Genomic DNA, 26,570 nt, shown 5'->3' with positions numbered 1-26,570 from the left:
GGCAGATTTACAGGTAAACCTAAAAGCAAACAGGGAAAAGATAACAAGTTCTAAAGAACTTGGAACATTAACACGGGAGCAGTGAATGAGGCTAGTGCCAGCTTTGGAACCGGATTTGGCAAGGAGATAAGCAGATATTTCCTGAGCTTAACAAAGAAATAAATACACTACTTGACACTTTATGAGTAATTAATAAAATAAATAATTATTTTATTTGTCATTTTTTAAATAAAGTTGGACCACAGTGAGGAAGAGGAATGCAGTCTTATATTTTGAAAAGGGTATTAACTACATGTAATTAAATTCTATTAGAGAAAAATTGTATCACTTAAATATATTAAGCCTATGAATGTCTTTAGGAATTCCTTTGAAAATTGACCAGCAAGCACTTCATTTATTTAACTAGTTCAGGGGTATAACTGTGAGATTAAATCAATTATATTATGAGATATGTTTATTCCTACTTTGGAGATGTCAGTCACTTTTTTTTCTGTCTATTCACACTTTGTTTTATGATTTTTTTCCAAAATACACATGTTGCAAACCAAATACAATGAATAATACTTTACACCAGGCACTTTGTGTCACAAAACAGATTTGGAAATACTTCTAGGTATTAATATGACTGATATCAATAACATAAGAACATAATTTAACATAGCTGGTTCTTTTTAAGTAAAAGTAAAAAGAAATAATAAATAAATTCAAAAAGTGCCAAACCATTGCTTGTCTATTCTAGCGATTTCCTCCTCCATGAGACAATTTTGAGTGTTTTAATCTTATTCCAGTGAATGCACTCCTGATCTGCCCTGCTCCATTATTTAGGTGTAATTGTGATCTGTTGGCATGGTTCTACCTGCTTGGCTTTAGCTGCTAGAGAGCAACTATACCTGAGCATTTCTGGTAGTTATTACTGCTATTATCACTTGCCTGCCCAGGACCTGCCAAGATTTTACCAAATACCATGACAATTTTGTTCAAGAAAAAAAATTAAAAAATATATATATATATATGTAAATGTAAAGAGAGGGCAATTTCATTCCCATATTTGCATCTCTCTTGGGAACCACAACTGTGATGTTTGTTCTTCTGCAAAATTTTCTTTTTGCTGATTTTCATACTAAACTTCATGGGTGTAATGTTAGTCAGAATTGGGTGTCTAGCCCCTCAAATTCTGTTTTTTATGCTCTCTACAGAATTCTGTTCTCTAGCGTGCAGTCCAGCTAACCTATTATTTTTCAGGATATGGTTTACTCTTCTCCATTTGCAATCTAAGACAAAACTTTTTAAATGCAAGTTGCAACAGGTACAAATGTAGTCAGAGTATGCTGTCAGTTTCATATTGCTCCCTCCTTGTTTTCTCGCCAAATAGACCTGATGTTCAATACTTCCTCTACTTTTGTAGATTTGATTTTTTTGTAGATTTGATTTTTTGTAGATTTGATTTTTTTACTCCATCAGTTTTAATGACTATATACACTATACTGGTCTTTCACACTGCCTGGATGGGAGGAAAGGTTTCATTTAAACCGAAGAATACTTGACAGTGATGTCAACAGTCTCAAATGACACTGAAGGTGACAGATATATGGGAACATTTTGTGAAACTAACCCGGTGTTTGTAGGAACGAGCTAAATAGTAGAATTTTCATATTGTCTTGCATTTTAGATTGTTATGCATGCATATTAGAAGTTACTTTTTGGTCCACTTATTTTGCTTGAATATTTTCTTTTGGCATATAAATTAAATACATTATTTTTTCTTCGTTCATGCCTGATTGAGCCAGATTGAGCCAAAAAAGAAGATAAATTTTGCTACTTAAAAATCATCGATTCAAGTCTGTCAGTAAATCATTCTCACTTAGAGTCAACCATGCTCAAAATCCTATTGATTGTGGGTATAAAATATAAATCCTAAAGCTTGCCTTCCAGGAACTTGAAGTCAATTTGCAGAGAAAAACTGAGGTAGTTTTAACTATAAACACAAATATAAAAGAACTAATGGTCAAGGCACGTTATGATCATTGTCAGGGTCTGTTTAGGTCTCATCCCTATCACACACGTCCACAGTCGTCTCTAGACTTGCCCTGCCCCCAGAGCCAGCAGGAGCCCTGCTTGGTTATACAGCACAGCTTCTCTTTACGCTAGTAATGTCAGGATTTGGAAGTAATTTTCTGATGCTGTGTGCTAGCCTTCTATCTTTCTCTCTACTTGACCTCATTTCTGGCTGTCCCATTGCTTGTGGTGGTTTCTAACTTCTGCCCTTGGAGTTGGCTTCATTCCCACTTGCTTCCTTCTTACTAGCTCAGCTCCTCCTTACTCTCAGCGTGCCATATGGCAAGTGATACACAAGAGTCCATGCTAATCCTTTTATGAGTGTGAGTGCCAAATCAGTACTGCAGCTTACAAACTCTACAAGAATGTAAATAAGTGATGGATTACTCCAGACTAGGTTGTCGGAGATCTTGGTCTGCCTAAAATCAGAAAGTACAGAGAAAAAGCAAAAGCTTTCCAGGTAGAGAAAAATCATGAGTAAAATCAAAGATAAGACAATGTTTAATTGTAGAAGGAAGATATGAATTTGCTTAGGCAAGAGGGCTTGTGGAAACATAGGTGAAAATATAGTTTGGGTCTAAATTATGAATGTTCTTAAAACTAGGACATCTGGAATTAAATTTTGTGTAATGAAAAATTATTGAAGATTTTTGAGTACAGGGATGTCATTTTTAAGCAGCATTTTAAAAATTTGGTTATGTAAACATGTTTATCGTTGCAAACCAATGGACATATGTCCATTCTTGAAACAATCACTGGACTAATATATGGGATTGCCCTTCTTGTTGATATCTACACATTGAAAAAAAATCCTGAATTTCTAAATTTTCTACAATAAATCTGTATTACTTTTAAAAATAGAAAAAAAGTCTTACTTAAAGGAAAGAATATGCCAGTGAAAAAATGTTTACTAAAAAGTCAATAAGCATTAGTTGTATTTATTCACTTCACTGCAGAATTTGTTCAGAGTACTTCAGAGTCATTCTCAACACTATTATAATGAATCATAGTAGTCATAAGAACATTTAGAGTAATTAATTCTCATAAGAAATTAATACTGTCTTCAACATTTATTGCATACCTACCGTTCTAGATACTATCTCATGTTCTGAAAATAAAAATATAAACCTGAAATGAGGCCTGCTATTAAGTAAAGCTAATGGAAGAGATAGTCAGATGCAGCAAGGATTAACATAGATCAGTGGATGGCAAACGGCTGTCCATGGGCCATATTTGGCCTGCTACCATTTTTTGTAAATAAAGTTTTATTGGAACACATTATGCACCGCTTATGTCCCATTTGTTTATGCATTTGCTAAGGCTGCTATCATGCTACAAAGACTTTGGTAGTTGCAACAGAGACCACGTGGCCCACAAAGCCGAAAATATTTACTAACTGGCACTTGATGTATAAAGTTTGCAGACCCCCGACATGGAACTTGACCATCATTGAGCTGAAGGTATACCCCAGATGAACCAGGAGCACAAATAAGGGCACCTCAATCAATTCCATTCACTGAGAGGGCTTTTTAAGCAAAAAGTAATTGAAATTCACTTTTAGCACACTAATTACCCCAAATCTGAATGACTGTCCATACGTGGATAAACCATCTTGAAAACTAGCTGTACCTGTGAAACATTTTAGTTTCTTTGAGACATGTCATGACAAAAAGTTCTAAGCACAGCTGTGTTCATTATATTTTGTGAATTATCCTTTGACTGTCAAACATAAACTGATTAAATCATGGATTATTTTGTTTAAAACAGTCATATTTAAAGTAAAACTCTCTAAGTGTGATTTTTTAATGTAAGGACCACTATTCACTTGCTGCATTCAAGTGGTATGTCATATAAAATCAGTCTTTCCAAAATATCTCTCGTTCCTCATATGAAAGGTCTTATGTATCTTTTTTTTAATTTAGTATTATATTTTTTTACATCTTTATTGGAGTCTAATTGCTTTACATTGTTGTGTTAGTTGCTGCTGTATAACAAAATGAATCAGCTATATGTATACATATATTCCCATATCCTCTCCCTCTTGCATCTCCTTCCCACCCTCCCTATCCGACCCCTCTAGGTGGTCACAAAGCACCGAGCTGATCTCCCTGTGCTATGCTTATGTATCTTGAATTATTTTCTTGATTTGTTTTTTGGTTTCTATTCTGGTCACTCATATAATAGTATATTTAAAAGAGACTGAATGCATTTAACACAATTATACTACTGTGATATCAATCATTTGTTGAACTTTTTTTCCTAAAATATTCTGATCTGTGTGCCAGAAAGGAGCAGACAAAAGCTTATAAAACTTACTAAGCTGGTATTTATTCTTGGCTGTATTCTGACCTTGATCCACTTAATGATATACATGCATTAATAATGCATTTTTTATCTAAGCTTGTATCCAAATTAGATGTATATATGAAATAAAAATCAAAAGTTTAGCTGTTTGGGATGTAGTGATTATTCAGTAATAAAACCTGTTTAAGTACTCCAAAATGAATCTCCAAAATGAAGAGCATGCTTATTATTTGTTTTCTTAATTCAGTAAAGAAAAGAGTATTCTAAAATTACTCATCTGCTTGAAGGAAGAAGAGAGTCTAGAACTCCTATTGGTCCCAGTATCATGCACCACCTCCCCAAGTTTCTACTGCTTCAAGAGCAGGATAAAGAATAAGCCTCAGTCACCCAGTGTTCAGAGCGCTCCTGGTAACACTACCTCTCATCCACCTTCATGTGATGGCAAGAAGGAAAACGGGCCCCAAAAGGCCAGTGATCTCTGTGAGAGCCACATTTCTCCTTCTTCTTCCCCAATAATCACATCCTCATCATCTCAAGATTTTCCTGTCTTCCCCATCCAACCTGCTCTAGCCTTCTCCATCACAGTAAGTACCAACAGCTCTTATCCTCTCAATATTACCAGTCAAAAGCAGGGAGTCGTCCTTATTCCTTTGCTCTCACATTCCCCCCCCCCTTATTATATCACAGCAAATCCTATTTTCTCTACTTTCAAGGAATATACCAAATCCAAGCACTCCTCACCAGCTGTACAGATAACAAACTACCTTCATTTCTGGTCCAAAGTACTACAGTCTTTGGCCAAAATTATTGTAATATTCTCTTAACCTTGTTGTTCAGACCTTTGACCCCTAATTATTCTCAGTTTATTCTCAGCACAACAGCCTAGGTATTTCACTTATTACTTCCTTGAAGATGTCACACTTCTACTCAGAACATGGTAATGGTGCCCAATCTACCTTAGTATAAAAGCCAACATAATTAAAACGGCCTATATGTTCTGACTCTCTGCTCTCTTTCTGATCTCAACATCTCACATTAGATGAAATTGGAATAAATATGTTGTGTTTTGCTTTAAGTTGAATCAAAAGAACAAACCCAACAGAAAAAAAGTATTATATAAATGATACTCACTAAAAAGTTATTTTAGGTCTGCTAAACCACCCCCTTCTTGGTCACACATATTCTTTTGATCACAGTGAGGTGGAAGTTTCAGTAAACAAAGCCAATAGTTAAAGAGCCTCACTGATTCAGTCTTCCCAGTTAAGTATGGGGCCAGATTCTTCATTTCACCCATCCTCATTCAAGCACTGTCTGAGGCTCAGAATCGCCAAGGATCTTAAACTTTATATCTCCAGAATCAATTTTTTTAACTTGGTGATTGAGAAGCTGATGTCTTGAACCATCTAGACCTAAGGTTTCTGTAGGGAACAACTTGCAAGCTGTCCCAGACATGATAGTCACCCTGGGTAGAATTTGAGGATCTATGGGGAAATGCAAGCACAATTCACTTTTGTCATATTTGGGACTACAAAGGACAAGTTACTACTGATTGTGTCAGGAGATGAATATGTCAGTAACATAAAAAATAAGATTATTCATCAGAAAAGACATTATTTTGATCAGTAGTATGCAAACTTAACTTGTTCTCCCTCAGAACAGTTCTCCCTGGTGTCTTTCAGGAAAGGGCCCAGTAATTGGCAGTATAACTTGGGGAACAAGGGGGCAGACTCTTGAACCAGGCAGTGGGGATTTGAGTCCTGGCTCCGTTCCTCAATAATAGCTGTGTTCTGTTCCCCCATGTCCTTATGAATATAATAGGACTCATCTCCCAAGGTGAATTTACCATGAAGCCAATGGAACTTAAAGCACAGGACTCCTCATATGTGTGGGTTCTTTTAAAAATGAGGAAGGAAATCAGTGCTAGCTGGAAGCATTTTGTAAAAGTCATTTCTGAAAAATTAACTGAGTTTCTCAAAAGAAAAGGATCAACTCCAACACTCCAGTAATTTGTCAGGGTATCTTTTCGCACTCAAGTAAATATTCTTTTTCATACCAGTTTTTGTGTTCATAATTTTGTATTATTTTTTAATAAACAGTGCCTCAGGTACCACAAAATCTGGACTCTGCCCGCCACCTAAGGATTTTGTGAGGCTTAGAGGACATAATATGGTTTAGTTACTTAGAGCAGTGCCTGGCACACAGGTAGGAAATGTTAGGCATTATTGTAAATAGGTTGCTTAACAGTGATTAATATATCGATTGGTCATATAATTTTCTGAAAAGGAATCAGTTTTGAATGGCAGTGTCAAGGATCTCAAGTTTACTCAAGGAAGTTCCTCAAGTTCTCCCAAAGCAAGAAGCAAATAGAATGATTAGACCTCTCTTGTCTGAAGTTTACTGCTACATCACTGAACACCGATTGGTTAAATTAGAATGCTTAAGTGACAGAATCCATTGTCTAGTTGCTCAGAAATCTTGGGCTCTTTTTTATTGCAGTGAATATGAATTTAAATTTTTAAAAATGCAATTTAGGGAGTTCCCAGGTGGTCAGTGGTTAGGACTCTGCGCTTTCACTGCCGAGGGTGCGGGTTTGATCTCTGGTCAGGGAACTAAGATCCCACAAGCTCTGCGGTGTGACCAAAAAAATAATACGATTTGATATGTTTTTTTGTCTTAATTGATTATTCCTTCTCCTACACTACCCGTGCTCTTGACTTTTAGAACTCCTGTTATATGTACCTTCTGGAAGGATTATTCATTTCTCTTAACTTCTGTCTAATATTCCCTACGTATTTGTTTAGCTTTAGAACTTGCATAAATTCCCCAATTTTATCTTCTAGAACACCAGTTTGGTCTTTATTACTATCTAGCTAATATTTACTCTGCATTAAATGATTATTTTTTAATCTCGTAAATAATATATTAATTTCCTGGAATTCCTTTTCTTTCTCTTAGTTTTTTCATAATTGTTTGTTTATAATTACTATATAAAATTCAAATTTTTGAAATCAAATAATTTTATTATTTTACCTAAATTTTCTTTACTTAATTTTGGTTTCAATGTGTATATTTGTGTGTGTGTGTGTGCACGTACATGCATGTGTATAGGCTAGGTTTTTATTTTGTTTTTTCCATGGCATTTGTTTTCCATGGTTTTATGGTTGGCTGTTTTTCTGTTCTATATGCATGGATGGAGGAATAGGTCCATTAATTAAGGCATCTAATATTGGATTTCTCTGTAGTTATGGAGAAGTGTCTTCTCAATATTTTTTTTTTTCTTGACTTGGACTACTGACATCAGTGTCTGGAGGGTACTTTATTCTGTGTGGAACTATTTTACTCCTAGCTAAAAGGGGTTTTCCTTGATTCCACTCTCTTACACTTTTCTACCATAATACAGTCTTTTGTAACAATACTAGACATACAATAAATTCTGCTCTGCTTATCTTTAGGCATGAGTACCATGAGTAGGATCTCTTTTTTCTGATGATTGCACCCATTCTTCCAATACTAAGGTCTTGGGTCAAAAACACATCTTCCTGTAGCCATCTGCTCAGGAAAGGAGGAGGTGACAGTCTACTAGCTCTTCAGGCTGCTAATTCTTAATGAATTGCTCCAATGAGTAACTGTGGTAGGTAATATCAAATACCAGGAACCATGTATCCTGGTACTCACAACCTTGTGTATTCCCCTTTCAGATGAAACTGGACTGGCTCTGTGATTCACTGAATCCAATAGAATGTAGTAAAAGGATGTTGTGCCTGTTCCAGGGCTAAGCTTTAAGAGGACCTGACAACTTTATGCTTTTGTCCCCTTGGGAGTGCTGACTGACATGTAAGGAGTTTGTGCTACTGGAGAGATGTTGTGTATAGACCACATGGAGAAGCCACAAGGAGGAGAGGCCCTGAGAATACATAGAAAGAGAGAGAGATGAAGTCATCCTAGTGTGCTGAGATCAGCTCTTCAGCTGTCCCCATCAACGTGCCAGACATATGAATAAGGCATCTTGGATATTCCAGCCCAGTTGAGACTCCAGAAGTTTGTACCCTGAGCTAGAATCACATGGAGCAAACTGTCCAACTGATCTCGTCAGCTCATAGAATCATGAAAAACAAAACAAAACAAAAACCCAACAGTGACAACAATGATGACAACAGCAAAACAGTTGTTCGTCTAAGCTACTAAGTTTTTGAGTGGTATTTATTTTTTTACATAGCAATATGGTCTTATTTGGAAGGGTCTCCAAAAGTCTCTTGAGAAGATCTTGCAGCTTCAGCTAAGTTTCCACTACCCTTTCCATACCAATCTATTCCCAGATTCTCTCTGTTTTCCAGCAATTCCTTTTTAAAAAGTTTCCTGGTGGCATCTTTTCCATTTTTCTGGTCCTACAATGTAAATTTCATATATTTTCTCTAATTTCATTGGTACTCTGAGAAGAAGACAAGGTCATAAATATTCTCAGTTTACCATCATGAACTGGAGGCCAAGAGGTATATTGTACTCTACAATTATATAGATGAGGAAACTGACAATTTGAAAGTTTAAATAGCTTACCTAAAGTCACAGCTAGTCACATCTGGGATTCAAATTATTCCTATATTCTGTTAAGTATTATACCCAAAGGAAGTGAAAGTAGACACTGAATTTGAAAACTACATTACATTACACACACACACACACACACACACACACACACACACACACTGAATATCATCTACTTCATCCCAGAAGTGGTACATATCATGTCCACTCACTGTTCATTTGTCAAAACAAGCCACAAGGCTCCAAACTAACTACAAGGGAAATTAGGAAAAGTTAAGAAGCTCAAGAAATATGTGTTGAGCACTAACTGCTTCTACTTGCACTGCTTGATAAAGTGGCCCACTTAAGTCATCTTGAAAAAAGGCCTGCCTGCTAGATAGAGGATCTAGCAGAAAGAGGATGAAATTTCTTACCAAGAAACTTAGATGTGTCTTCAGTTTCTCTATTGATCTCTTAAATTGCAACCTAGCATTTAACGTTTAGGTGGTAGGATTGTTTCTAGGCAAGTATTATACTTTTTATCCCACTTAGAAATAGTCACATCCTTTCATTATGTGCATGAATGAATGGAGCTGCAAAAGGTCACAAAAGAGATACCGTCCAGGTTAGAGGATGGTGTGGCCCCTCATCTCACTCTTACCCTAGATGATAACCTAGAAAGCCATGTGTTCAGGAGGCATAGCTTCAAGATGGAGGAGAGCTACCTGGCTACCTGATCCATAAAAGACTCTTCATAAATGAGAAATAGTCATTCTTTTAAGCCACAGCACAACGTAGCATTAACCTCAATAATGCAGGCATTCACTTGACCCCCAGGGAACATCATATCATCTTACTCTAGCAAATTAGGAGAATCAGTTTGCTTAATGGTAGTTCCCATCACAGGTAGCACTCCTCTGCCTCTTACTGTCACACTTTTTCAAACATCTTCACGGATTCTCCCAGATATTTCAGAAAACGTCAAGTTTTGTCCAAGATCTTGTCAGTGCTCTGTGCCAACAGCGTTATACAGGGAGCCCACCAAATTCTGCCATTCAGTAAGGATCCAGACTGGTTCTCTTGGAGATCATAACACTTGCATTGAGAAATGGAGGAAAATGTCATAGCCCTCTCTACTCCTGTGAAAATCTTCTTATAAAAAATATCATTAAGGAATGTTCAGCTTTCTCTTATATGCAGTAGACATGGATGATGGTCATGAAACCAGTTTGGTTTCTGCTTTGTCCCTTCTTCACTGATGTGTCCAGGATTTCCTTTGAGAATATTTGAGCTCTTACCCTCAGTTGCTGTGAGCTTTGGGTCTCAGTCAGAAATCTGAAGGACTTTTTTTTATCATTTTGTTACAAGTATTTGAGTAGGCAGTCAAACAGGATTTATTTTCTCAGAGTTTTTATTATATAACCCCATGTTTAGAGCAGATGCAATACATTCTGAAGTATCCCTTTCATTTTTCTTTCTTTCTTGTTTTCCTTCTAATTCCCTGCCCATATTTTTCCCCAAAACTCAAAATGATATATGGATGGTACTTAACTAGTTTGGGATATGTTGTTGTGGGAACAGGTCCAGCTCTATTTCCCACGTGTCAAACCCTGGTCATTACTCAGTGACTGCTAAAAAACCACTTTCAAGGTCTGTCCAAAAAGAAGATCAGTTACAGACCCTGATTCTAATCTAAAGTCAATGAGAAAACAAGTTTTAGACATAAATAAAGGGTAGGACTACATTCAAAAAAGGGAAAAGAAAGACAGTAGGTAATAAGTGCAATGCTTTTTCCAGAGCAGTCCTACTACCTAAATTCCGAATAATGAATTATATTTTAAAAAGAAATGATGACTATGTAATGTGATAGAGCTGGTAATTATCTCTTCAATGGCAATTGAATCACAGTATATAAATGTATCAAGTTAACATGTTGTACACCTTAAATTTACACAATGTTATATGTCAAATATATTTCAATAAAATCAAAGAACTTAGTTATAATTTAAGCAATCACTGAAAAGCCATCTAGGTTCCTTAGAAGGAATTATTTTATCTCTTGATTGCAAAATATATTAAAAGACCAACAGTCTCTATGGCCATCAAAATCGTTAGAGAACTACATGTCAGTTTGGTCACGGGTAGCCATAATAATGACCTCCTAATCCTCAAAACCTGTGACTATGTTACTTTACATGATAAAAGGGACTTTGCAGCCTTAGTTAAGGTAAAGGACCTTGAGATGCAGAGATTATCCTGGGCAGACTAAATGTAGTGACATGAACCCTAAAAGTGGAAAAGAAAGGCGAAAGAGGAGGTCAGGGAGATGGTGGTGTGAGAAAGACTCAATGAACCCATTGCTGGTTCTGAGATAGAGTAGTGTGCAAGGAACAGAGAGAGGCTTCGAGAAGCTAAGGGCAGCCCTCAGCTGACAGCCAGCAAGCAGTGGAGATCTCCTCATTGAAACGAATTCTGCCAACATCTCATTTCATGAGTAATGAAACAGATTTTTCCCAAAAGCCTCCAGAGAGTAATGCAGCCCTGCCATTACCTTAATTTTAATCCAGTGAGACCCACATCAGACTTCTGACCCAAAGAACTCCAAGATAGTGAATTGGTGGTGTTTTCAGCCTCTATGTCTGTGAGTAATACGTTCTAGAAGCAAGAGAAGTGAACACCAAGTAAGTATGGTTTCCCTGATGTGGCAATGTAAAGTTTTCTTTAAACGCTGTGCCTGTCAACAGATAATCACAATGTTGTATTTTACTGGTAGCTCCCAATAGTGAAATCTTGGCGGTGGATTAGATCTGTGGTGTCTCCCATCCACAGTAATTATTCTCCATTGCTTCTTCAATCACGGGTTCTACATGGTGGGGGCTTCCATGGACAGCTGTAACACTCAACTCTTACTCTTTCTGGTACATTTTATGAGTAGCCTGATACTGTTGCTAGTGTATTATTTGGGCGGCCTATTAGATAGATTTTGATTGTCAGATCTGCTGTTTACCACCTGTCAACCCTTGGGTAATTAAATTCACCATTCTGAGCTCTAGTTTTCTCTTCTGTTAAAAAAGAATGCAACATTCACATTTCCTCCATAAGGATTCATTAAGATGTCGTATTATGAAGGGCTCATCACAGTGCCTACATTTGATTAACGTTGTATCCTATCTCCTCTCTCTGTTCATTCTTTCAGCAAATATTAAATGAACATTTACCACATGCTAAATATTCTCCTAGGCAGTTAGGATGCTTTAGTGTACAGAAGACAAAATACCTCTTCTCATGAAACATATTCTAGTGTGAGCTCCACTGCTTACTCTATTTTATCCTATATGGGTTAACAGAAATGATATATTGATGTACTGCATGGCACCATATTTATCATTTCTAGTTAAGCTTGTTTCTCTTTTCTGGGACCCAAGAACTCTTTGCTGATTCAGAAGTATGTTTATTCTCTAGAGTGTTCTCTCATACATTGTATTGAAGAGTCCCTTGCTCTCTCCATTTAGTAATTTAAGGTACAAATATCTAAAAGTAAAAAGGATAATCAAAGTAATAGCTGGGTGACCCACCACGCAGCCATAGGGAGATAGCCTTTAAACATAGGAAATATTTTAAAAACATTAGAAATTTGTAATGAGTGATTTTTGAAAAAGGATCAAAGAAACAAAAACCAACCAAGAAGGCCTCTGTAAAACTTCAGAGAAATGTCTTAACCATAAAAATAATTCATGACTGTTCTTAAGGGAGAACCAATTTTGGATAATGGGATATTCAAGACTATTGTTAGCTTTACTTAGTAACAATTTCAAAATGAAATTTTCAAGATGCACAGATGGCTCTCTTTCAGCAGTGTCACTATTAGCTATGCAGTGTAAATGTTTTGTTTGTTTGCTTATGTTTAAGTGCCAATTATATTTTTATTTACCTTATTTATTTTTAATGGATTATTTTTTCAGGCCTGGTTTTTCTAAGAAGAAAAAGGATGAGCTAATTTTAAGTCGTAAAATTAACATTCTGTCTAAAAATACACAATGTATCTCTTAGGCAAATGATGGTTTCCATTCAGTTTCCCTTTTTTTGTCATCCAAACGCATCTTAGCACATAGAAAAAAGACTTTCTGTTGAATTATTTTTGCATTTTGTATCTAAAAGTTCCTCTTGGGACAACTGAAAAATCTTACTCTTTCAATTTCTGGAGACTGGTAAAACTGATAGGTGTCTTTCATATGCATAGCCTTCCTCTACACCAAGCCCTTCATGTGCAATTGAGCAAAACATCAGAGTAAACACAGGTTTATTTTAGAGGAGAAGTCAACATTTATAGTTGGGAATAAATCCATACAAATTTAAATCAATGCTGACTTCTAAGAGCTGCCCAAATTCCTGGCAGTGGCAAGGGTAAATTTCAGTCTAATTTGGGCTGCCACTAGAACAAGACAAAGAGAGTTCTCCCTTTCAGCTGCAAATAAAAGAAATGAATTTGGCCAAGCAGAAAGCTCTTAGACGAGGAGATAGAACTGCGAGGAGGGCTGGCTGGTAAAAGACTGATTGAGAGATTTGTTTGGGGTGCGTGAGTGTTTTTTCCGGAAGTAGGAGCACTTTACCAAAGGGTATAAGGTGAATGCTCCAGTAAGTAGCGAAAAGCCACAGCTAAAGTAAAGGACTTCTACAGAATGCCTTTTGGCCACTCAGCCAAGTTTCCCTTAGAACTCAGCCCGGGTAAGCTGTTCCCCAATAATACAGGCAGTCACTCTGCCTCTTTCTCCTAGTATCGTCAAAACATATTCCTTCCCACAGAATCTCCTTCAGCTTGGAAAATGGATCATGTTCTTTATGTATTACAGGGGAGCAAAACTTGCCACTCCAAAATGTACCACTTTGACATGTGGATTATTTTGAGCTGAAAACAGTTAAGGCCTTAAGACTCAGGAAGAAACTTTGACCTTCTCCCTAACTGCCTAAAAAAACAGAGGACCTGTTCCAGGAAGGGAGCTACCACCATAGATAACTATAGTATGACCTAGATGTGTAGACAGGGAGGAACCTAGCAAAGTCTATCTGTTAAAATTCCTCTCTGTGTTCCATTGTCTCCACATGACCCAGCAAACATTTGATTACCATCTTCATGTAAATTACCTTCCTCCCCTTTGAAATCCCAAACCACTACCCTCAACATCCTCTTTTGTCCTTAACTGAAGATAGTATTTAAGGTGAGGACTTCAACCATTTGGGGGATTTACTCAGTTTCCCTGGGTCTCTCCCATATATACATGTTATTAAGCTTCTGTTTGATTCTCTCCTGTTAACCTGTCTCATGTCAATTTAATTCTTAGACCAGCCAGAAGAACCTAGAAGGGTAGAAGAAAAAATTTTCCTTCCCAACAGTATCCTCTTTCTGGACCCCACTTCTCTTTTTCACCTAATACTCACTCATCCTTCAGATCTCAACCTCAGTGTCTCTTCCTCCAGAAAGACTTTGACCACTTCCCCAGTCTATGTAAGGCACTTTTCCTCCTCCAAGTTCCCTTGGTATCTGTGACCTCAGTCACAGCACACATCATACCAGAAATTGTGGTTTAATTGTATGTGCTGTTGTGTGGACTCTAAGGGAACTTTCTACCATTATCACCAGTGAATCCTAAGCACTTAGCTTGTAATACTCTATATTATGTTTGTGGAATGACTGACCTGAAACCCGGGAACAAATTCGACTATTTAGCTCAATGTGTGACCACAGTTGGTGCTTCCCCCAGGTCCCTTCAGATCTCTGTTATCATTTCTGTGTATTTAGATTTTCATAGTTCATTCAGTCAACTCAAATGCTTTTATAGTCCATCATTACTATGTAGAGTATATAGCAATAAGAATCCTAAGGAATCTGTGACTGGGTCAAACTGAAGCAAGCCGTCATTAGCACCTTGTAAATGGTCTTATAGCTACCTCAAAGTCAGAATTGTATCAGAGAGGGGCTTAAGAAAATAATGCTACCCGACTACATGAATTGGAAATATAAATCCCAACATATGGGGATTTTGGAATTGAGATTTAGTATATAAAAATCGCAGACTCTTTTTATAATTTCACTCATCAATAAGCATCTTTGAGCATCAGGTTGGCATAATAAATGTATAAAATCAGAAGCATAAATAATATAAAATTAAGTATCTCTTAACAACTATAGCCTTAACCTTAAATTTTATTTCCAGATGAATAGAAGTTCACAAAATCTTTTCCCTCTTTTCTTTTTTTCTAATCAAAATAACTCCTCCTCCTGATTCTAAAGCAATGAAGTGAAATGGCTAAAATCATGTTATTTTATGATAACAATTTTACAGCTGCTAAGAGGGAGACGTTTTTAAACCTCCCATATCTATTATAAATGACACTGAAATTATCATCCTCAGATTGAAGAAGAGGGTGAAATATTTGTCACAATATAGTCTCTCCACCCCACTATCCTGAGAAGAATGTGGTGACTAAAATTAGAGAGTGCATGCAGCATTACTTAATTTCAGTCTTCTTGCAGAAGGAGGAGAGAATTGGGCCTGAGAAGATAAACAGAGATCAGAACAAAGAAGCTAGGCAGTTCCTGTGAGTCTCTCAACACCCTGGGTGGTAAGCCCACAGTCATGCAAGAAACAGATGCTAGGCTTAAAACTCAATTCAGGGTGTGGGTGAATTGCATTAAACCTTATATTTTGTTTTTCTCGTGAAGAAAAGAGAAAAACCGGTCTCATTTATCAGACACAAGCTTGTTTTTTTTTTTTTTTAGAGATTTTGTTCTGATGTTCTGCTTTAATATCACATTCCCTAATGTGTTCAAGTCGCCCTTAAAAATGATGTCCACCCAATATTCTAGTAATAAGTTAATTTATATCTCACATGATGAGTCTCAGCAGATAGTCAACATGGCCTATCACAAAATGTTTGACTTCTATTTAACATAATAGAGCATGAGTCATGCATTTAAAGCTTCAGTAGATTTCTGCTGTTTTAAAGTCTAATCTTGGATTAGAGGAGAACAGACAGGTAGCAGAGTGAGCAAATTGCATTAGCGGCAAAACTACAAGGAAATATTCAACTGTCTGTAAAAAAAAGTATCTTGGGTTGCTTTGGTATTGCACAGCCACCTCTCATGCTTATTATGTAGCTTTGAAAAAACTAGACCAGTTCACTGATTGGGTTATTACAGTTATTAAGGGAACAAAAGTTACTCTCCACCAAGTGTTTCTAAGAGAGGTTGCTGTCACTTGGAGACTTTCATTTTTTACAGAATTGGGAATTCTTGGTCATGCTAAGAAAATGTAACAACTTAAGAAAACTTAACAACTTAGCAGTATTTTAAAAGTACTTAGCAGTACTTTTAAGTACAGGTAGATATTCTGAATGAAAATACAGCTGTATGAAAATAGATATTATAATGCGAAGAATTAGGATTTATATTGTCATGGGTATTACAAGCCTAAATTTATAAACCAGTCTTGTTCTTTGTCACCATTTAATGTTCCTCCTTTTTCCCTTCTAGACAGAGATAGTGTATATTGCATGTGATGATTTAATTTCAGGTGCTTTGTGCCTTCATTGGAATGACTTGTGACTCTTGGACATGCCTTTTTCACTGATGACTTTTTTTTTTTTTTTTTTTTTTTTTTTTACCGGTACGCGGGCCTCTCACTGTTGTGGCCTCTCCCGTTGCGGAGCACAGGCTCTGGACGCGCAGGCTCAGCGGCCATGGCTCACGGGCCCAGCCGCTCCGCGGCATGTGGGATCTTCCCGGACCGGGGCACGAAGCCGTGTCCCGTGCATCGGCAGGTGGACTCTCAACCACTGCGCCACCAGGGAAGCCCTCACTGATGACTTTTTAACTCAGAGTCTTACTAGACATTGGCAGGTTATTTCATAATCACTATTTGTGGGGGAGGAAAAATCATTTTCCCTCTACTCTTCTAGGTTCTTGGCCGAGACCCCCGCTGTAGTAAAAGACAGTTTAATCAGAGAAAGACAAAAGTTTAGTAACTTGGATACTTCCTGTATACATGGGGGAGACCCGGGAAAATGGAGTAACTCTCTGAAATGGCCCAAGCCACCACCTTAAATATCATCTCCAGCTAAAGTAAAAAGATGTTGGAGGAAGGAAGCCAGTTATGGGAGGTTACCAGGCAAAGCGCAGTAGACAAGGGTACAGTTGTATTGCAGATGTAAGTCTCTGCCTTCTCCAATCATAAGAGTTTCTAGAGATTTAAAGTTATCCTTCTCTTCCTGGTACAGAGAGGGAAACACCCTTACAAATGGAGATTTCCCTTCTACAGGTAAATGTCTGTAACACAAGGGTAACTTCTACTCAGTTTTTAGAGCTTTTCGTACATCATCCTTTTCTTAAAAAATCAGCCTAAAATAATGCTTGCTCCAAAGAGGTATATTTGGTGGAGGTATACTCTGCTCCCCCTCAATATGAAAAAAATAATTTCCCGCTATTTAAAAAAATGTATTCATGGATAAAATGGGTTCAAAACATACCATTTAATCTGTATATAGTATTACTCTTTTTAAAATAAACGATGTGGTTAACAAAAGAAAGATATTGTTAAGGAAATGAAAATATAAAGAAACCACAATAATACAGAATTCCAGTATTAAGATCCCCAAGTTTGACTTTAATGAAAACAATTGTGTATAAATTTACATATCTGATTGAAATTTAATAGATTATATATGAAGAATTGTGAGAAGCATTTTATTTTTAAAATATTTCTGTTTCCTCAAACTGCTCCTAAACCCTGAGTAAAAAAGGAAGAGGATTCCCCACTCTTTTTCAGTGGAAGATTTTCTCCTCTCCCTCTTTTAGAATATTGTCAAGGAAAAGACATGTTCTAAAGTTTTTTTAACAAAGAGAATGTGATAAGAGAATTATCAAAAGAATTTATCCAAGAAATTTTAAGAAGTAATATTTATCATTTTATATATAAAAATATGAATAATTATGGCAAATATTCAGATAAAATAGGGAATCGAAATAAAGCATATTCACATAGGTTGTCAAAATAATATTGGAATATTAGGTGCTCTCTGACAGCATTCTTCAAGAGCAAGGTGATTTTGGCAATTGACGTAGTTAAATGAACAATTAGTGCATCCCACAATTAAACTAAAAGTGTCAGACTATTACCAAACTAGCCTACATATCAGCCTTTTAGGGGAGAAAAATTCTTCCCTTCTCCCTTCTAGGTTATTTGACTGGTCTAATAATTAAATTGACATAAAACAGATAAACAGGAGAAAAACAATTAATTTCGTAAATAAGGGAATCCCAAAGACATGAGGCTTCCTGACCGTCAGGCAAGTGAGGCTTATACACCGTCCTGGGCTAAGGAGAAGGCGGTAGGATTTGGGACTTCGAAGGGGAGGAAGATGATTCACAGGGAGATGGGAAGAGCAGAAGCTTGGTCAACGAATGTTTGCCACGCCTTACTGAGTAATCTTTCTTAGTAAAAAAGTTATCTGTGGTAATAGCTCTCTTCCAGGTACAGACCTCCTATCTAAATTGTTTAGGCAGTTAAGGGGAAGGAAGGTAAAAACCTCTTCTTGAGTCTCTTGGGGCCTTAATCATTTTCAGCTCAAAATAATCCACATATCAAAAAGAGGCATATTCTGGGATGAAATACCCTGAACCCCATCAGTCTTTTTGTTTATCTCTGTTTTAACAGGGTATTCCAGCTCAAACATTCTGAATGGGTGTCAGAATCTCATGTCCTCACTCTGTCTTTTTAGTATTACTCAACAAGTATCTTTCAAACAAATAGTAAAGGTGCAAAGGTGTCTGTTGACACTTTCTGGAAACATCTGACTTTTAGCTGAAGTGTCATATGTGTATGTTTGAGGGAAAAGGTGAGTCTGTGTGTGTGGTCCTTGCCATTTGGTATTTTGCTTTAATTATTGGGCTCATTGCTCTTCCTTTGGGGAGACATAGATATGACATACTTTCCAAGAGGTATTTATGTTTTTACAGATTTAAAATCCCTACTTAATATTTCCTGGATTCAGTTTGTACAACACATTGATATTTCAATTAGCCAAACAAATTTTCCATTATTCTAGAACATTGTGAGAAGTATAGTAAAATCACTACTAGGATGTGTGTGTTTGTGTGTGTGTGCGTGTGCGTGTGCGTGTATCCAGTTCACAGCAATTAAGAGCAAGTACTGTGTCTGTTGAGTCATAAGCCAACAAACAGAGGCAGATAGAAAACAAAAGCCAACAAACAAAAGACCCCTGATGGTGCACAGTGATGGGAAGCATGACAATTTTTCTACAATAGTAGTCTCATTTATTATAACTGAAACATAATGCAATCAAACAATTCAAAATTCAGGTAAAGAAAAATTTTATCTTAGCAGATAATAACTTATTGATGCTTATGTGAATGGCAATAAATTAATATCTAACACCATTGAAGAGGGAACAATGGATGTAATATTTTCCATTGCTGTGTTTTCTGTAGCTTCAGATAATTTAAAAAACGCCTTATAGTGTGTTCAAACAATTTATTAGAAAGCTCATGTAATGATAAATAAAGGTTTAAAAACGGAATTTAAATAATATTGTGATGGATATATATTAAAGTCTGATAGGACATACCTATTAATCATTTATTGTTTCAAATTCAGAAATGTCATTCCTATTTTCAAAACTGGGACACAGAAAAATGTAGAGCTCAGTAAAAACATTCAAATCCAAGAGAAAGATTTTCCTTTAAACTTTGAGTAATGGATACAGTGAAAATTCTTCTTGATCGTGTGTGTGTGATTCACTTGTGCCAGATGTTGGCCAAGCCCCTGGGCTCTGACCATACTAGCAGGAAGGACAGAGAGCAAAGACTATAAATTACCTGATGAAGATGAAAATGGAGCCCCTCACGTCTACACTGATTACTCCTCGTACCAGGGACATCCCCAGGGAATTCTTAGTCACAACGAAAGTTGCGGTATTCCCACACCTCTGTGGGCTTAGCAAAAATGCTGAGGAAGTGGCGATGATTGTCTAACATGAAAGAACTAAATATGACAGTAATGAACAGAGTCTTCTTAACAAGCAATTCCTTCTTAGAATAGTGATTCCCCGTTTCAAATCTGTAACTCAAGGAAACTCTGTAAAGAGTAATGAGGGTCTGTGGGATTTGCCTCCTGCCAATATTTCACAAAGTCTAACAGTAGTCTTTGGATAAATTTTCTAAAGACGCTAGTGAAAATAATTTTCAAAACATGAGGTCTAAGTGGGAAAAGTAATAGGAGGGCTCTAGTTAATGGAAAAACCTGGAAGTCATTGTTCTAGTATAGAATTTCCCAACGTATATTACTCAGAAAATTATTTCTGTAGGTTAATAGGCATTATTAGAAACAAACAAAAATAATGCAGTAGTCAAAAATGTTTAGGAAATGCTCTGTTTAAAATGAATAATTTAATAAAATTCAAAAATTTTTTTAAATAAAATAAAATGAATAATTTGACTTTCTAAGATTCTCCAAAAGGGGAATAGAGGAAAGTTTCCCAAACTTATTTTTTGGCCACAGGGTGTATGTGTGTGTGTGTATGTGTATGTGTGTGTTTCTTTCGGAGAATATGGCAGGACTAAACTTCTACAGAACTCATCTTGGGTAATGTTTACTGAGGTGATAGAGCCAACAAAACAGGAATGGAAAACTCAAGACAAAACCACTCAGCTGCCCTTAGACTCTGTTAGGATATTTTCATTCTCATAGAATAATCTGGGTGCCTTAAGGTTTTTTATCTGGAGGTCTCTTCTGACCCAGTGACTCAAAATCCTGTCTTGGGACTCGTCTCTGTGATGTTTGCTTCTTGATGACTTCTTTTTACAAACTGTCTGCCCAGGGTTATTCTCTGTCTGACTTTTCATGTCACAGGTCTGGAAAAGTAAGAGCCCGTTTTTTGTTTTTTTTTTAACTTTCAAGGAGGTTATGTCATGATTCAACTCAACTGCAGCACTGTGGCCCAGACATTCCAGCAAGGAACACGTAATCTGGGTTGGCTATGGAATTAGGGATCCTTGGAGCATGTGGGACAAATGAGTTAAACCAGGAATGTGATCTGGGCAGATACCAATGTATTATTCCTACTAAGCCTGGCATGTTGAAAAGCTATGGTATTTGCCAGCAAAAAGATAGATCTGAATCTCACCTTGGACCATCGTTAGCTCTGTGAATTTGGACAATTTATATAACTTTTTTAAACTTCAATTTCTTCATTTGTAGCACAAAGGCAACACTGCCAACTTAGAAGATTAAATAAAAATTTCACGTAGAAGATTCTGGTATGTATTAAGTATTAGGTATTAAATAAATAGAATCCTCTTGCCCCTACCACAGTCCTTTGAACCTATTTCTTCCCAGCCCATCTTCTCCTTCTGCACCTCCCCTAACCACTAGACTATAGACAACGATTCTAAGTAGCATAAGGTGTTTCTGGGAATTCCCCGGCGGTCCAGTGATTAAAACTCAGCCTTTTGGGCTTCCCTGGTGGCGCAGTGATTAAGAATCTGCCTGCTGTAAAGCAATTATACTCCAATAAAGATGTTAAAATTAAAAAAAAAAAAAAGAATCCTCCTGCCAATGCAGGGGACATGGGTTCAAACCCTGGTCTGGGAAGATCCCACATGCCGCGGAGCAACTAAGCCCGTGCGCCACAACTACTGAGACTGCACTCTTGGGCCTGGAGCCACAAATACTGAACCCGTGTGCCACAACTACTGAAGCCCACGTGCCACAACCACTGAAGCCTGTGCGCCTAGAGCCCGTGCTCCACAACAAGAGAAGCCACTGCAATGAGAAGCTCGCGCACTGCAACAGAGTAGCCCCTGCTCGCTGCAACTAGAGAAAGCCCGTGTGCAGCAATGAAGACCCAACACAGCCAAAAATAAATTAAAAAATTAATTTTTTAAAAAAGGTATGGGAAAAAAAAAAAAAAGGCTTGGGCTTTCACGGCCCAGTGGACCTGGGTTCGATCCCTGGTCGGGGAACTAAGATCCCACCAGCCATGTGGTGCGGCCAAAACAAAAAGATGTTCCTGTTTCCACAGATATTTTCTCTTCAGTGGATGATGTCTGATGATTGAAAACACTTACATATGGAAATAAATTCATTTCTCATGATGACTTTTCAAACAATGTGAAATACTGTAGAGGAGCTATTTCTAGTGTGAACATCTCCCCAGTGTTCCAATTTATATCATCCGTGAGGGAGACTAAGTCTTCACAAAGCTGACCGTTGACCCCACTCACAACACTCACACTTCTATGAACCTCTTGAACCTTCTACCCCAACGTTTTTGATAACAGAAATTGACAGCATATTATCTATTGCTTGTCTAGCTATTTTTCATTACTCTGTGCAAACCCAGAGAATAAAAATCTTATTTTACACTGATGATGTTCACTTTTAAAATACTTCTCAAATTTTAATTTTATTTTCCATTTCATGTCTTCATTCTATCTCCTTTTTCCAACATTATAAACCAAAGTGAATTACGTGATGGAAGTACTAATTGTGAACAGCAGAACTATGTGTGAAATTCAGGTCTACCACTAAACTTACACAGCAATCGCTCACACTGAAATTTTATGTAAATGCTGTAAATAAAAAACGAGATCTGGGCTTCCCTGGTGGTGCAGTTGAGAATCTGCTTGCCAATGCAGGGGACACGGGTTCGAGCCCTGGTCTGGGAAGATCCCACATGCCGCAGAGCAACTAGGCCCGTGAGCCACAATTACTGAGCCTGCGCGTCTGGAGCCTGTGCTCCGCAACAAGAGAGGCCGCGATAGTGAGAGGCCCGTGCACCGCGATAAAGAGTGGCCCCCACTTGCCGCAACTAGAGAAAGCCCTCGCACAGAAACGAAGACCCAACACAGCCATAAATAAATTAATTAATTTAAAAAAATGAGATCATTTAGTTCCACTTAAATGTTTATATATTGCAAAATTGCTGATACTCAGTGCCCCCTGGTGTTTGAAGTTATTTATTTGCTATAAAACATTTTAATGATTTTTCTCTATTATGTAAGTCAAGATTTAAGTCATATATAATTTTACTAACAGCTCTACCAAGAGACAACTCTACTCATCTGTGTTTTCTTATAGCTTGGCCCTTGTTCTGTGCATGAGCAATGTTGTTTTGTTTGTTTTTGTGTTTTCCCAAATGGGTTGTGCAGTCTTACACTGTGGAGCCTTTATTCAAACTGGGTTGAAAAGATTCTCATGTACTTTCCTACTCTTTAGTACTTACTTGCATCATGGTTCTCACAGTCTTCTGGGATTCTCTCTTTGCTTCTCTCTCTCCCCAGATCTAAGCCCTTGAAAAGTAGATAAAATGTCTTGTCCACTACTGCCTCCTCAAAGCCTATCACAGCATCTGGCCCATTAGATGTGCTTAAGAAATCTTTGTTCCATGAATGAATGTATGGATGAATGTTATTGTAGAATCCTAACTGTAGAAGGGGTTCATGTTCCATTTCCAAACAGAAATCACATGTACAGTAATACCCCTGGGGGTGAGATACATAATTTCCAGTAGAACAATTCTAGTAATGTTGAACTTCTTATAGAGCTCATCTTATTTCTAAGCAGTTCAGATTATTAAGAACTTTTTTGGTTATGCTGATCAAATCTAACTGATTGATATTGAAAATACTCTATTTTCTGTCTTTTGCTAAAATAAAAAGTAAATGTAGTTTTATATCCTTTTGGCATTTTTGTCTTATCTGCACAGAGTAATTAATTCCTGACTTTTTATCTTGCTTTAGATTAAACCTCATCAGGTATTTTAATAGTCTTTGTATGCTATGCTATAAGGTCCTAAGTCAACTTTTCTGTGGCTTGAACTCTATCCCTTTTATTCAGAAAAGACCCAGATGGTGAAAATCCCAGTAATTATAAAAATCAGCTTCCATCCAGAATCTGGTCAAATGTCCTGTGTCTGTTTTCATAGGCAAAAAATGAAGAATGATGAAAATAAGAAGACTCAGCCTTATTGTCATTTAAAGAGACCAGAGAAGGCTTGTTTGTGGAGCTGCTGAACTGCAGATCCAGTGAAGAAAGTACCAGGTAAGAAAACTGAGAACAGTGATCAAAATTGTGCTTTAAAAATAGTGTATTGGAAATACAGGTACAGGTTCCGAAAGACAATTTAATTTGCTAATTTTGAAGGCCTATAAACTATCTTCTCTCTTGAGGATTCATTCTTCTCATAATATAATGTTTGTAAGATCCTATCTCTCACAGTTCCCCAGTGGAAAAATATGGATGTAGTAAACTAGGTTTTGTCTTCAGCTTGTGTTAGTATAATCATCTGCCTCATTGCACAGCAAGCTTAGATCCCGTTTATATATACCCTCCTCAGCTTGACTGATTTCCCTGTTAATGATCAAACTGAAAGCACATTTCATTTCATACATGAAACTTCTTTCACAGTATGCCTGCATATCATCTTATATAGATATTAAAAATCGAAATCCTAGGAAAATGTATTCCTATCATCTTTACTAACATCCATGAAACATGGACATTACTCCAATAGTTGAGAAATATGAAAAATTAAACTGATAAGACTTACAAATAAGTCCCCAAACATATATGAAATGTATAGCATTCAATAAATGTGTCATAAGCAGGAGTAAGCAGTTACAATATAACACAACTGATAGAGCTTGTGATACTATTATATCGACTTGATGAACTACCCCTTTGTAGACACTACCTTGCAACTTTATTTTTAAGATAATTTTATTTTGACAAATTCCATCTTTGTATAAAATTTGTGAAAATAATTCGAAAAGACTTTTATTGAGTTAATGTATTCAGTGAGCCATACTGTATTCATTTCACTTCTCTGGCAAGTATTTTCATTGATCCTTTAAATCTATAAACACAGTAACATTAATGTTGTGCTTTTTTTTTTTTAACTGGACAAGACAATTCCATAGCTAGTGATGTTTACATTTTAAACTAGCACAGGTTTTCACATTAAAAAGGCTAATGTTTGGGCAGATGATAAAGACAACATGTGGGAGGGAAAATGTGGACTCTGCCTTGACTCTCAAAAGTATTTCTATGTATTTTGGAAGCAAAGTTGAAGTTACTCATTTTGCTTCTTAGTGAGTTAGACCCTGAATGGCCAATGGAAATTAAAAAGCTTTAAGTTAAAATGTACTTTAAGGCACTCAAATGAGCAAACTTGAATTATTTCTTATATCTTAGGGAAAAAAAATAGTGGAAGGAGTTTTCCAATCACAAAATAGTAGTCGGCTAAGACTTTAATCATATCAAAAGTTTATTCATCTTTAGGACATAATTGAGACAATTGCTTATTTAATGGAGAAATAAAATAAGGAAAATAATCCATGCAGCACAGGGGATCATGCTTTTGGCATGCAACTCTTTTTATATCCAGTGATACATTACTGGTGAATGTTCCTTACTTAGTTCAACCTGACTTCCTACCAACAAACAACATATAATTGCAATGTTCATAGATTGATACTGGATGAGCTTAATAAAGGGTTCTACTTCTGTACGTCTCTGGAATTAAAACAAAAGGCACCAGACCTACAATTAACAGCTGGAGATAACATAATTTTCCAGAGCCCAATAGCAGTTTTTTTATGTTACTGCATTGTGCTTCATATATTGACATATTTGCTGTGAATTCTGCCCTGGGAAAGCTGAGAGTTTGTATATGCTGAATTGGGATGTCATTTTCTGTGACCTCTGAAAGTTAGCGATAAGTTTTGCTGTCGGGGAAATATAGGCACCATGCTGCCTTTTTACCATCAGAGATGTTGTCATTTGCTTCTCACAACAGAAATGCCTGTGGGTTGCACCACAGCCGAGACATGGTTTGTCAAGCATCCTTAATCAGCAAACACATCAGAGTACAGTCACTCTTGGAGCATCCATTCCATCACTGTGAATCATGTGTTATTTAGTAAAACACTCTGCCAAAGACATCACTGAAATAATTTGATGTGGTTAAAAGAATAATACTACATAAATCAAGGAAAGAAGGAACAAAGCTTTTAGATTTTTCTTAGCAGCCTACTGTATGTAGTTAGTAATTGGTATGAGCATTTTCCTTTAAAAATAAAGAAATATCAAGTAATTGAGATGATTTCACTGAATTGCATATAGTCAAATTTAATAGTATAAAAACAGGGACATTTAGAGCCAAAAACCTAAGCCATAATGTCATAAGACTATAAAAAAAGATGCCATCTCTACTCTGTGAAAATAGCTTATATAAAAATGCACATTTGCAGAAACATATGCACATATATAATGTCTAAGTGGAATTTTTGATACTTATATTTTTTTAAAATATACACAAGAATCACAGAGAAAGAGTCTTCATCATTTTATACTAACTGTTGAGCAATGGATGATAAAAGTTTTTTTAGTAAGAGTAAAGAAAATAAAAATAATTTGGAAAATATTTGTTAATTAAAAAAAAAAAAAACTCAGGTGATGTACTAAGGTTCCAGGCTTAGTAGGTTAAAAATTTAGTCCAATTTTTTTCATATATATATATATATGGGTTTATTTTTAAATTTCTTTCTTTGGAAGTTTCTGCTAAATCTGGGTTTCTGTGTTTGGGTTTCATTTTATACATACTTCTCTTTTAGT

The 26,570-nt window shown here is 36.6% G+C and overlaps 1 long non-coding RNA gene across 1 annotated transcript in view; it reads left to right on the top strand.

Annotated features, from left to right (window-relative positions):
* The window catches only part of LOC307179987, a 173,372-nt gene extending 149,169 nt beyond the window's left edge, over positions 1-24,203 (top strand). The window contains exons 2-3 of the long non-coding RNA XR_013825633.1: positions 4,647-4,943; positions 23,881-24,203. This is a non-coding gene — a long non-coding RNA (uncharacterized lncRNA). The remainder of the gene's footprint in view (positions 1-4,646; positions 4,944-23,880) is intronic.
* Positions 24,204-26,570: the final 2,367 nt, after the last annotated feature.

Source organism: Stenella coeruleoalba, assembly GCF_951394435.1.
Source record: "Stenella coeruleoalba genome assembly, chromosome: X".
NCBI lineage: Eukaryota > Metazoa > Chordata > Mammalia > Artiodactyla > Delphinidae > Stenella > Stenella coeruleoalba.
This window is presented reverse-complemented; position numbering and strand designations above follow the sequence as displayed.